The sequence below is a fragment of the Equus przewalskii genome, chromosome 21, assembly GCF_037783145.1.
Source record: "Equus przewalskii isolate Varuska chromosome 21, EquPr2, whole genome shotgun sequence".
Taxonomy (NCBI): domain Eukaryota; kingdom Metazoa; phylum Chordata; class Mammalia; order Perissodactyla; family Equidae; genus Equus; species Equus przewalskii.
In genome coordinates, this window is record NC_091851.1 from 6101561 (window position 1) to 6114628 (window position 13068).

The 13068-nt window shown below is 42.2% G+C and overlaps 1 protein-coding gene across 2 annotated transcripts in view; it reads right to left on the reverse strand.

The window, feature by feature from the left end:
• Positions 1-11977: 11977 nt before the first annotated feature.
• Positions 11978-13068, reverse strand: part of DTD1 (D-aminoacyl-tRNA deacylase 1) — a 178844-nt gene continuing 177753 nt past the window's right edge. For both annotated transcript variants that reach the window (XR_011530926.1, XM_070588763.1), the window contains one exon: positions 11978-12515. The gene's annotated coding sequence lies outside the window, so the exon portion shown is untranslated. The remainder of the gene's footprint in view (positions 12516-13068) is intronic.

Here is a 13068-nt window from a genome sequence, read left to right on the forward strand (position 1 = left end):
GGGCGAATCTTACTCTGCCATTAAAAAAAAAAGGTCTGTACTAGATCTGTGACTTTGTACAATTACTAACCTCTTTAAGCCTCATTATTAAAAAAAAAAGAGAGAAATTCTGGAGCTGAAGAATTAAGTGAATGAAATAAAAAATGCAATCAGCATCAACAGCAAACTTGATCAAGTGAAAGAGAATCTATGAACTGAAAGAGAGATAATTCAAAATTATTCAGTCAGAGGAAAACAAAGAAAAAAGAATGAAAAAAAGTAAGGAAAGGCTATGTGCACTATAGGCTACCATCAAGCAAAACAATTTATGCATTATTGAAATCCCAGAAGGAGAAGAGAGGGAGAAAAGGGCAGAAAGCTTATTTAAAGAAATAATGGCTGAGAACTTTCAAAACCTGGGGATAGATTTGGACATCCAAGTTCATGAAGCTTATAGGTCCTGAAACAAATTCAACCCAAAGAGATATTCTCCAAACACATTATAACAAAACTGGCTAAAATCAAAGACAAAGAGAGAATTTTAAAAGCAGAAGGAGAAAAAACCTCTTCACATACAAGAGAACCCCCATAGGCTATCAGCAGATTTCTCAGCAGAAATCTTGCAGACCAGGGGAGAATGGGATGATATATTCAAAGTGATGGAAGAAAAAAATCTGCCAACCAAGAATACTTTACCAGCAAAGCTGTCCTTCAGAAATGAAGGGGAAATAAAGATTTTCCAAGACAAATAAAAGCTGAGGGAGTTCATCACTACTAGACCTTGAAGGAGTTCTTCAAGCAGAAATGAAAGAATGCTAATCAGTAACATGAAAACAAATGAAAAAATAAAACATATTGGTAAAGGTAAGTATACAGTAATATCCAGAATACTCTAATACTGTAATATAGTAATATGTTACTCACTTGATTCTAGAATAAAGGTTAAAGAACAAAAGTATTAGAAAGAACTATGGCTACAATAATTTGTTAATGAATACACAATACCAAAAGGTGTAAATTGTATCATCAAAAACATAAAATGCTGCGGTGGGGGAATAAAAGTGTAGAGATTTTGTATGCAACCAAAGTTAAGTTGTTATCAGCATAAAATAGGTGTTATATCTATAAGATGCTTTATGTAAGCCTCAGGGTAACCACAAAACACAAATCTACAGTAGATACACACAAGATAAAGAGAAGGGAATCAGAGTATGCCACTATGGACAATCCTCATCAAATCACAAAGGAAGACAGCAAGGGAGGAAGAAAGGAACAAAAGAACTATAAAACAGCCAGAAAACAATAAGATGGCACTGGTAAGTCCTTATCTATCAATAATTACTTTAAGTGCAAATTAGTTAAATTCTCCAATCAAAAGGCATAGAGTGGCTGAATGGATAGAAAAGAAAACAAGACTCAAGTATATGCTGCCTATAAGAGACTCACCTCAGCTTTAAGGACACACATAGGCTCAAAGTGAGGGCATGGGAAAAGATATTCCACACAAATAGAAACCAAAAGACAGCAAGGGTAGCTGTACTTATATCAGACAAAATAGACTTTAAGTCAAAAACTGTAAGAAGAGACAAAGAAGGTCATTATACAATGAAAAAGGGATCAATTCATCAAGAGGATACAACAATTGTAAATATATATGCACCCAACATCAGAGCACCTAAACATATTAAGAAAATACTAACAGATCTTAAGGGAGAAATAGACAACAATAAAGTAACAGTAGGAAACTTCAGTACTCCCACTTTCAACAATGGATATACCATCCACATAGAAATCAATAAGGAAATATTGGACTTCAACTACAGTTTAGGCCATATGGACCTAACAGACATACACAGAACATTCCCTCTAACAGTAGAAGAACACATATTCTTCTCAAACACACAGTAAACATTCTCCAGGATAGACTGTATGTGAGGCCACAAAACAAGTCTTAACGATTTAAGAAGACTGAAATCATACCAAGTATCTTTGCTCACCACAATAGTACAAAACTAAAAATCAATAACAGGAGGAAAACCGGAAAATTCACATGTGTGTGGAAATTCAACAACACACACCTGAACAACAAATGAGTAAAAGAAGAAATGGAAAAAATAAAAATATCTTGAAATAAATGAAAATGCAAACACAACATAACAAAACTTATGGGATGCAGCAAAAGCAGTTCTAAGAGGGAATTTTGAAGTAATAAAAGCCTACTTAAGAAAAAAGAAGGATCTCAAACAAATAACCTAACTTTATACCTCAAGGATCTAGATAAAGAACAAACTAAGTCCAACGTTACCAGAAAAAAAGGAAATCACAAAGATCAGAGAAGAAATAAATGAAAGAGACCAGAAAAAAACAATAGAAAAGATCAACAAAACCAAGAGCTGGTTTTTCAAAAAGATTGACAACAATATTGACAAATCTTTAGCTAAACTAAGAAAAAAAGAAGGCTCAAATCAATGAAATCAGAAATGGAAGAGGAGACATTACAACTGATACAAGAGAAATACAAAGGATTGTAAGAGACAACTATGAACAATTATACACCAACAAACTGGAGAACCTAGAATAAATGAATAAATTCCTAGAAACATACAACCTAAAAGACTGAATCATGAAGAATAGAAAGTCTGGACACGGCAATTACTAGTCAGGAGACTGAATCAGTACTCAAAAACCTCCCAAGAAAGAAAAGCCCAGGACCTGATGGCTTTACTGGTGAATTCTACCAAACATTTAAAGAAGAATTAATATCAATCTTTCTCATACTCTTCCAAAAAACTGAGGAGAAAGGAACATTTCCAAACTCATTCTATGAGACCAGCATTACCCTGATATCAAAGCCAGACAAGGATACTACAAGAAAAGAAAATCATAGGCCAATATCCCTGATGAGTATAGATGCAAAAATTCTCAACAAAATACTGGCAAACAGAGTCCACCAACACATTAAAAGGATCATATACCATGATTGAGTTGTTTTTATCTCTGGGATGCAAGGATGGTTCAACATATGCAAAGCAATAAATGCAATACATTACATTAACAGAATGAAGGATGAAAATCATACAATTATCTCAATAGATGCAAATAAAAATTTGACATAATTTAACCACCTTTCATAATAAAAACTCTCAACAAATTATATAAAGAAGGAATGTACCTCAACATAATACAGGCAAGATATGACAAAGCCACAACTCAAATCATACTCAACAATCAAGAATGCTCAGGAGAGGGGCCGGCCTGGTGGCGCAGTTAGTTAAGTTCGCACATTCCGCTTCTCGGCAGCCTGGGCTTTGCCAGCTTGGATCCTGGGTGCGGACATGGCACTGCTTGGCAAAAGCCATGCTGTGGTAGACGTCCCACATATAAAGTAGAGGAAGATGGGCACGGATGTTAGCTCAGGGCCAGTCTTCCTCAGCAAAAAAGGGGAGGACTGGCAGCAGATGTTAGCTCAGTGCTAATCTTCCTCAAAAAACAACAACAACAACAACAAAAGAATGATCAGGAACAAGACAAGGGTGCCCATTCTTGCCACTTCTAGTCAACATAGTATTGGAAGTCCTAACCATGGCAATTAGGCAAGAAAAATAAATAAAAGATATCCAAATTTTGGAAAGGAAGAAGTAAAACTGTCTCTGTAGATGATATGATCTTATTTACAGAAAACTCTAAAGACTCCACCAAAAAAAACCTGTTAGAATTAATAAACAAATTCAGTAAAGTTGTGCAGGATACAAAATCAATATAGAAAAATCATTTGCATTTCTATAGACTGACAACAAACTATTGGAAAAAAAATTAAGAAAAGAATCCCATTTACAATAGCATCAAAAACAACAAAATCCTTAGGAATAAGTTAAACCAAGGAGGTGAAAGACCTGTACATGAAAATCTATAAGACATGATGAGAGAAACTGAGAAAGACACAAATAAATACATAGATCTCTCATGCTCATGGGTTGGAAGAATTAATATTGTTAAAATGTCCATACTACTCAAAGCATATACAGATTTAATGCAATCTCTATCAAAATTCAATTGACATTTTTCACAGAAATAGAAAACAGAACCCTAAGGTTTGCAAGGCACCACAAGAGACCCCAAATAGCCAAAGCAATCTTGAAAAAGAACAAAGCTGAGGCATCACACTTCCTAACTTCAAACTATATGACAAAGCTGTAGTAACCAAAAGTATGGTACTGGCAAAAAACAGACTTAGAGATCAACAGAACAGAATAAAGATATAAACCTACACATACACAGTCAACTAATCTTTGACAAGTGTGTCAAGAACACACAATGCAAAAAGGGAAGTTTCTTCAATAAATGGTGCTGGGAAAGCTGGACAGCTACACACAGCAGAATGAAACTGGGCCACTACTTTACAACACTCACAAAAACAACTCAAAATGATTGAAGACTTGAGCGTAAGAGAACCTAAAACTCCTAGAAGAAAACAGAGGGGAAAGTTTCTTGACGTTGCCCTTGGCAATGAGTTCTTGGATTTGACACCCAAAGCACAGGCAACAGAAGCAAAAATAAACAAGTGGGACTAGATCAAACTAAAAAGTTTCTGCACAGCAAAAGAAACAATCGACAGAATGAAAACAAACTATGGACTAGAAGAAAATATTTGCAAACCATATACGTGATGAGTGGTTAATATACAAAATATATAAGGAACTTATACAATTCAAAAAAGCAATACCAAAAAAATAATAATAACCTGATTAAAAAATGGGCAAATGACCTGAATAGACATTTTTCCAAAGAAAATATACAAATGGCCACCAGGTACATGAAAAGGTGCTCAACAACGCTAATCTTCAGGGAGATGCAAATCAAAACCACAATGAGATCACCTCACACCTGTTAGAATGCCTGTCATCAAAAAGACGAGGGAAGCGCTGGTGAGGATGTGGAGAAAGGGAACCCCGTGCACTGTGGGTGGGAATGTGAACTGGTGCAGCCACTATGGAAAACAGTAGGGAGGATCCTCAAAAGATTAAAAACAGAACTACCATATGACCCAGCAGTTGCACTTCTGGGTATTCATCTGAAGGAAACAAAATCGGTATCTTAAAGAGATACCAGCACTCCCATGTTCATTGCAGCATTAGTCACAATAGCCAAGATATGGAAACAACCTAAGTGTCTGTGATGAACAAATGGATAACGAAAATGTGGCATTTTAAATTTTATTTAGTTTTAATCAATTTAGTCACATGTGGCTAGGTAGCTACTGTATCGGACGGTGTAATTCTAAAAGTTCTGACATCCTGGGTAGAAACCAAGAGACCTGGGGACACATGGGGTGTCGTGATCTCTTCCTTCAATAAAAGGTGAGATTTAGAAGAGGAAGATCCGACCTTCTCTGGCCTGCAACGCCACCATGCTCAAAATGCAGGCTCTCAACTGGGGACTTCAAAGTAAAAGTGGGGCAGCGTGCTCAGATAAAACTGTTGAACAATGTCTGTGACACAGGAAGGACCACAAAGGAGAAAAATTCCCATAATTTTCCAAAGAAATTAACTGTGAGCTGGCAACAGGCCTCAGGACTTCAATCTCAACAAGCAAGAGCAATAAGGGGCCTGCACACCCCACTGGGAAGGAAACCCTGAGACGGGCCGCCCGGCCACGCAGCAGGCTGTGGAGGGCCGCTGAGTCCAGGAAGCAGTGACCCACTCTAACGAGGTGACTGGGAAAAGCTGATGCAGGGGCAGGGCTGAGGGACTGGAGCTAGCTACCCCAGGCCACTGTTACCACCCCAGGCCTGAAGAGGTAGAGGGAGGGAGGGTTACTGGAAAACTTAGAAATAGCTGTAGGAGGGGCTGCCTGCGGGGCTGCGGCCTTGGCCTTCGCCTTCAGAGACAGAGGGAGCCAGGGCAACCCCACCCTGGTTCTTTCAGTCCTCAGGTCGCCTGCAGGGGCCTCCTTGTCCGAACCTGACAAGAAGCAGGAAGGAAGTGCACACAGGTCAGCCTCCTCCAGGGAACAGCAGGGCGGAGAAGGGTGGAGAGGGGCTCTGGACAGGCTAACGGGATGGAAGGAGTGTGGCAAGGAAAACGGGGATTAGAGCAAGAATGACGTTCAGGGCAGGATTGTGAGTGAGAGACCTTCACTGTGTGAAGAGGACACCACAGCTCACTTCCTCCTTCCTTCCCATTGTCACAGCCGGGCAGTCCAACAGGGGCTTTGAATCCTGACGACTACCTAACGGAGTGATTTATGTTCCTGTTGGGCGACAATCCTCTGCGGTCCCTGGTGTTTCTGCACATCTTGTGAGCAGCGGTGACTGCCTTTGCTCTGGGACTATATTTCTGAGGGTGTTTAAATAGCAAACAGCTTTGGGAGACAGAGTGCCTCTCTCCAGAGCAAAGGTCAGGCATTATAAAGGATTTGGGTTCTCAGGATTCTTCTGTAGCACGACCTGCTGCGTGTGAGGTGTCCCCCGGCTCTCTGTGTCACTTGTGGCAACCGGGGTTCAGGGAGTTGACACCAGCTTCACCATTGCTGTGCATAGTAACGCTCAGTGCTGTCTCTGACCCCGGGTCTCCTGTGTTCTGCTGGCGGGGCAGGCTGACTGGATACTTTGTAAGTAGGCTGAGATCTCACAGCCTGCACAGCTCTGGACTGTTACCTGTTCTAAGTCTCAAGTTCCTCAACTGTAAACCAGAAATAACAAAAGGGCTGTGTGATTACAAGAGCTGACACAAGGCTTAGAGTAGCTTTTGCTCAAGACTAAGTGCTCAAATGAAGTTAGTTACTTTATCTACTCCTGTAAGGCAAATGTTTCAACAAAAAAGGGCAAAATCAACATCATAAAAGGGGACTTGAAGCCTGTGGTAGGTGAAAAGACAGACTTCCAGGTTTTCTGATCATGAACTGAAGTTTCAAAGTTCTGAAATAACTTAAAGACGTGACTGGGGAACAGACTTGCCACTGATGCCTTTGAAAAATATTCTGAAAAGAAGAGAGGGGACAGAAAAGCAAACAAGTTGAAAATCCCAGTTTCAAAAAGATGGATTTCAGATACATCAGACAGGCCAGTCAGATGCGGGTTCCTGAAAACATTCTAGAACAGATGATTAAACAGATGGCTGTGAGCCTGTGGAAAAGAACACAGCGATCACTGGAAGCAGCATGAGTTCACGAGTAACGCATTGTGCTGTATTAATATTTTTTCTGACAAGATCATTGGATTAATCACCAAAATACTGTGAAAATAGTATAGCGTGATTTTAGCGAGAACGGGGATGTGGGAAGGAGGGATGTGGGCTGAAAGAGACATGACTGATGCATCTGTGACCCGAAGGAAGAGTTCCAATGGAGCGCCAGCTCTATCCTGTGCGGTGCGCTTAGCCAAGACTTGGATAAAGACATTGAAAACCTGTTTGAGGCTGACACAGAGCTGAGAGGAACAGCCAGCATGACATCTGAGATATTTCAATACACCAGACCACGGGCTGAGCCCAACAGGAATACGTTTAAGTTCTTCACGTGGGTTCTTCACTGGCCAGACAGTGACTATATGGAATAACCCGGGATTTCGGTTATCTGCAGGCTAAGTGTGAGCCAAAGATGTGATGCAAATACTGAAAGAAAGTTTCGGTCACACTGAGCTGCACGACCACAGTAACACGGCCTGGCATCCCAGGTGTACGCCAGGCGCCCTGTGGACATCTCTCACTTAACTCTTACACCCTGGTTTAGCTCCAGGACTGCACAGATGGGGGACAGAAGTTTGGAGAAGTGAATGAACACATAAGCTGTGTGAGGTCACACACCAAGTTAATAGCAGAGCTGGACCCAACCCCAAGTCTGTGCAGCCCCTTAGCCTGTTGAGACCACTACACGACTGTCCAAATCCAGGGGCCTTGGTCCCACGACACTGGCAGAGCATATTCAGTTCCTGAGGTCACTCTCCAGGCCACGTGACAGGAGAAACTGCTCAAAGACAACAAGTCAGCTTGGAGAAGACGGAGGAGGGAGACGTGGTGAAGCCTAAACAGGTTATCATGATGTACCAGACCTCTGTGGGTCCGGTCCCTGCTCACTTCTCAGACTTGCTCTTGTCCAAGTCCCCACACGTGCCCTGTCTCCCACCTGCTGGCAGCTGCCGGAACCTCCCCCGCTCTCATGCCTGAGGCCCTGCACTCACTCCAACTCCCCAGGGCCCACCGCTTCACCTGCCAACTCCACCTCATCCTGCAGATGTCAGCCGCCTCTGACGGCTGCCTCCTGGGCCCCACGCCTGCTGTAGGCAGGCAGCGGCTGAAGCTCCAACAGACACCCCAACACACTTCCCGCTCAACCACAGGGCCTCTGACTCATCAAGCCTCAGGAAGAGTCAAAAACAAGAGAAGTTGCTTTAAGCCCACTACAAACATGAAATATATTATCAAAAGTTAATTTAACAGGGGCCAGCCCGGTGGCGAAGCGGTTAAGTTCGCATGTTCCACTTTGGCAGCCTGGGGTTCACCGGTTCGGATCCCGGGTGCGGACATGGCGCCACGTGGTAAGCCATGCTGTGGTAGGCGTCCCACATATAAAGTAGAGGAAGATGGGCATGTTAGCTCAGGGCCAGTCTTCCTCAGCAAAAAGAGGAGGATTGGCAGCAGATGTTAGATCAGGGCTAATCTTCCTCAAAAAAAAAAAAAAAATTAATTTAACAGAGGCCGGCCCGGTGGCACAGCAGTTAAGTTTGCACGTTCTGCTTTGACAGCCCAGTGTTTGCCAACTTGGATCCCTGGTGCAGACCTATGCACCACTTATCAAGCCACGCTGTGGCAAGCATCCCACAAATAAACTAGAGGAAGATGGGCGTGGATGTTAGCTAGGGCCAGTCTTCCTAAAAAAGAATAATAAATAATTTAACAAATCTAAAATACCACCATAAATACTTTCATAACGGGAATTTAAGGTTTTGTTTTCCAGAACCTCTAAAAATTTAATGCACTGGTGTCTGTACCCCCGGAGAGAACAAAAGCATTAGCAGTGACCGCAGGGGGAGACCCCCTCAAAACAGTGACTTTCCCTCTCCTCTGATATGATGGATGGGAGGCTCTGCCTGCGAGACCATCCCATATTTTCTGGATGGGGCTCTTTACCTCTGTTTTTAAAAGACGCAAATCAGCAAGGCCTTGCGAATGAAGAATTCTGAAAGTGCCTGGCTGAAGAAGGGCAGGAAGCTGACAAGTCAGTTTCACAGAAGAGATCACCTTTCTGGGTTCGAAGTTACTAAAATGACACCATGTTGGAGCAAACGGTGTGTTTGTGGAACTATTTGTTCCTTATGATCAAATCAATGAAACACCTTCTCTATCTGCCCATCGGCACCATCTCTAGCCAGGGTGTGGCTTGGAGACAAATACCTCCCCAAGGACGACCAACTGAGAGGTCGTGCTATGGAGCATGCGGTCCCAGAAGGTGCCTTTATTTGGTTTAAGTTTTGGGCCACCGGAAGAGCTTGGTCTTGGGGCTGGCCTGGTGGCGTAGCAGTTTAGTGCTCATGTTCTGCTTTGGCCGCCCAGGGTTCGCCAGTTCAGATCCCGGGTGTGGACATGGCACCGCTTGGCAAGCCATGCTGTGGCAGCTGTCCCACATATCAAGTAGAGGAAGATGGGCACAGATGTTAGCTCAGGGCCAGTCTTCCTCAGCAAAAAGAGGAGGATTGGCAGCAGATGTTAGCTCAGGGCTCATCTTCCTCAAAAAAAAAAAAAAAGAAAAAGAAAGAAGAGCTTGGTCTCCTATAACCACAAAAGGCAAGATTTCACGACCCTGCTACCCAGCATTGTCAGACGGTGCTGTTTAAAGTACTGGCCCATGGTCTGCCGAGGCTTCTCAGCACAGCCATACATGGCACGATCCTCCTTTCCCATCCTCATTCAAACGATGTTTCAACCGACAATAAACAGCAAGTTTTATAAATAAGCAGAAAGCTTGAGTCAGAGATGTTAGGGGGGTTGTAAAGACTGAGAGTTTTATACTCTACAAGTAGAACTACACTCAAAATCTAATTTTAGCATTAGTCCCACAGCAAGAGCTAGAAATGACCTTCAGAAGGAGAGTGAAGGGGGGCGGGGAAGCAGAAATTAACTAGCTTTTTGATGTAGCTGTGGATGTCATGGGGTATCCTCTTGAGCTTTCATTTTTTTCCTTATAAGCTTGCCCTGTGGTTAGATCTGACCCTCTTGAGCCAGTCTGTAGTGTATACACTGCTTCTTCTCTGTTCCTGGAGTTGAAAGTGCCCTTAAGGATGATAGAAAAGGTCCCTTCAATCCAATGCTACAAAAGTAGCAAACATTTTCTGATATTTACCATGTTTCCTGCACACTGTGAGGGAGGGAAGATTTTAAATTAATTAAAATAAATAAAATTCTCCCCACATATAAGTAGGTTCAGAACTTCTACTCAAACACCAACAGCTCCCCACACAGCCGTCCCCTTTTGAATTGTCATGAGAAAGCTTCACCTCGTGTCAAGCCAGCATCGACGTTAATGTACCTTACACTCACCGCTCCTAGTTTTTTTCCCAACCCACTGTCTCGTTATTGTCTTTCAAATCTTTATAGTTTTGCTGTTTTTCTCCTTCAGCTCTTCTCCTTTATGGTTTTCAGGCCCTTCAGCAAGGCAACCACATGATGCTGCTCATACTCCAATTCGTCTAAGTCCCTTTAAAATGGGATCCAGAAACTGGACAGTGGGCTGCAAGGGTCTTTCTCATTTTACCACTGTCCAAACGTCAAGCCCATTAGCTCTTCTCTCTCCGCCATCCTTGTTACCCGCGGTTACAAGGACAAGCTGCAGCTGTTCAGTAAGCTTAATTGGTGGTGATAAAGTGTTGTGGCAGGCAAATGTCTGACACATCTGTTCAGCAAGTCCATAACCCTACAGCTGAGTTTACGAAACTATAGATTCAAGTAACTTTAAAGTGAATTTGAATTCACTCTGTAAAAACCGACTTAGATAACTCAAACGGGAGAGCTTTCTGGATCACGCCGCCCACGGAGCTCGGGGAGCTGACCAGAGATTTGCATCTGGGATGTAAGGATTTCAAATCTAGAGGTTTAAACCACCATGGATTATACTAGCCATCTGTGTGGTTCGGAATAACGCAATCTGGCGAACCCAACCCCTTTCTAACTCCATATTCCAAGTAGTTGAATGTACACTGGAGATGTGATTTGAGCTCTTTTTCCCCTCACATTTTCTAACTATGTTTTTATCTGCAGTAGACAACTAGGTCAGAAGAGAGGGACTCAGCTGTTATTATAAAGGTCCCAGATAGAGTTTCAGCATCACAAAAATGCCAACTAAGGATGTCTCTTCTATAGTTAAGCAAGAAGCAGTTCAACAGAGGATAGCTCTGTTTAAACAAGCATTCATATATTATAGGTACGTTACATAAATATATATTACATATAGTAATATACACATATACTTATAATAATATATATATTACTATTGACATCATATAATGCCTAAAAATGATCACTATAGCTGTGTCACTAGTGGATTAAAATGAACTGAGAAACTCTTTGGTAGAATGTGGTTCTTTCTTCACGTAACTGTGGGGACATTGGTTTGGACATACGGACAACCATGCAGCTCCCAGAAAAGGGGCATCCACATGAGCTGACAAGCTGGGGCCTTTCTCCCACCTCCCAAAAGTCAACAGACCAGATATGGCAGCTACACTTGGTCTTTCATCTGTCCATTCCAAAACTGGATTCCCTCCCATGTACACTCCCCTTTCCTGCCATCTCATGTCCAAGTAAAATGTCATTGACTACAAATTACCATAGATAGGCTCTCACCGTGGAATCAGAGGCCTGTGTGGGCCACTCAGGGAAGGCCTCTTGTAAGAGGGTTACTTGAAAAGAAGTGTAGATACATAGAGAAAGGGTTCTGACACATTGCATTTCTATCAACAAAACTGTTATGCAGAAACACAGCAGGATTTCTTTAGTAATAAAATGGCTTGTTGAGATTTGGAGTTTTATTTCTTTTTAGAAAAAAGAGAAAATTTACAAGATGCAAAGGTCTCACACAATACATTATCATTGATGATTGTTCTCTTTACACCTTAACACGGACCCTGGATTGGCCAGCGCTGGGAAAAACATGGACAGCATGAATGTGTTTGAGACCCATCATGGACACGCAGAAATACACCACAGTGTGAAAGGACTTGATAACAAATGATGTTGGGCCAGCCCGTCCCAAAAGCAAGCCAAGACATCATAGGAACCAACAAAGCCTTCCCGTGGGGGAGGCATGGGTGTATGCCCTGCTGCCATGTGCACGGGGCGCTCCCCTGCACTGACAGCACCCCCTCCCCATTAGACCACAGCAACAACAGAAAATGGTAACGTTCCTTTGGTGTTTTTTTGCAGGGCTATTCGATCTTTTATTTCTGTCTTCCTTTTCACGATTCAGTTCCAAATTCTTAAAGCCGAGTAGGTGCTTAGCATCTTTCATGAATTTTTCAGGATCCAGTTCTGCCCAATGAAAATGCACTGAAAAGAACAAAGATAAGACACATAACTCAGAAAGGTCCCAAAATTTGCCTCAAATTCTATTAAAAAATATGACCAAGTATAACAAAATAGCTGAAGATAATCCTTTTTCAAGTTCATACAATGACAATGGCATGACAGTGTTTCACTTTACTGTGAAAAATCTGCCGTGTTGTCGGGTATAAATCCATATACCTTCCCGCCAAAGAGCTTCCAATTTATTAGAACTTCATTCTTAGGCTCAGAAAGACATGAAACCAAACATCTAGGAATTAAACAACAGACTTCTAGACGGCCTCTGCATCAAAGACAAGTCACAAGGAAAATAATAAAACATTTTAAAGTGAATGAATATGAGGGCCCAGCTCTGTGCAGAGTGGTTAAAGTTCTGTGCGCTCTGCTTCAGTGGCCTGAGTTCACGGGTTCAGATCCTGGGCATGGACCTACTCCACTCGTCAGCCATGCTGTGGAGGCATCCCACATACAAAAAAAAGAAAGAAGAAGACTGGCACAGATGTTAGCTCAGGGTTAATCTTCCTCAAGCAAAACAAAA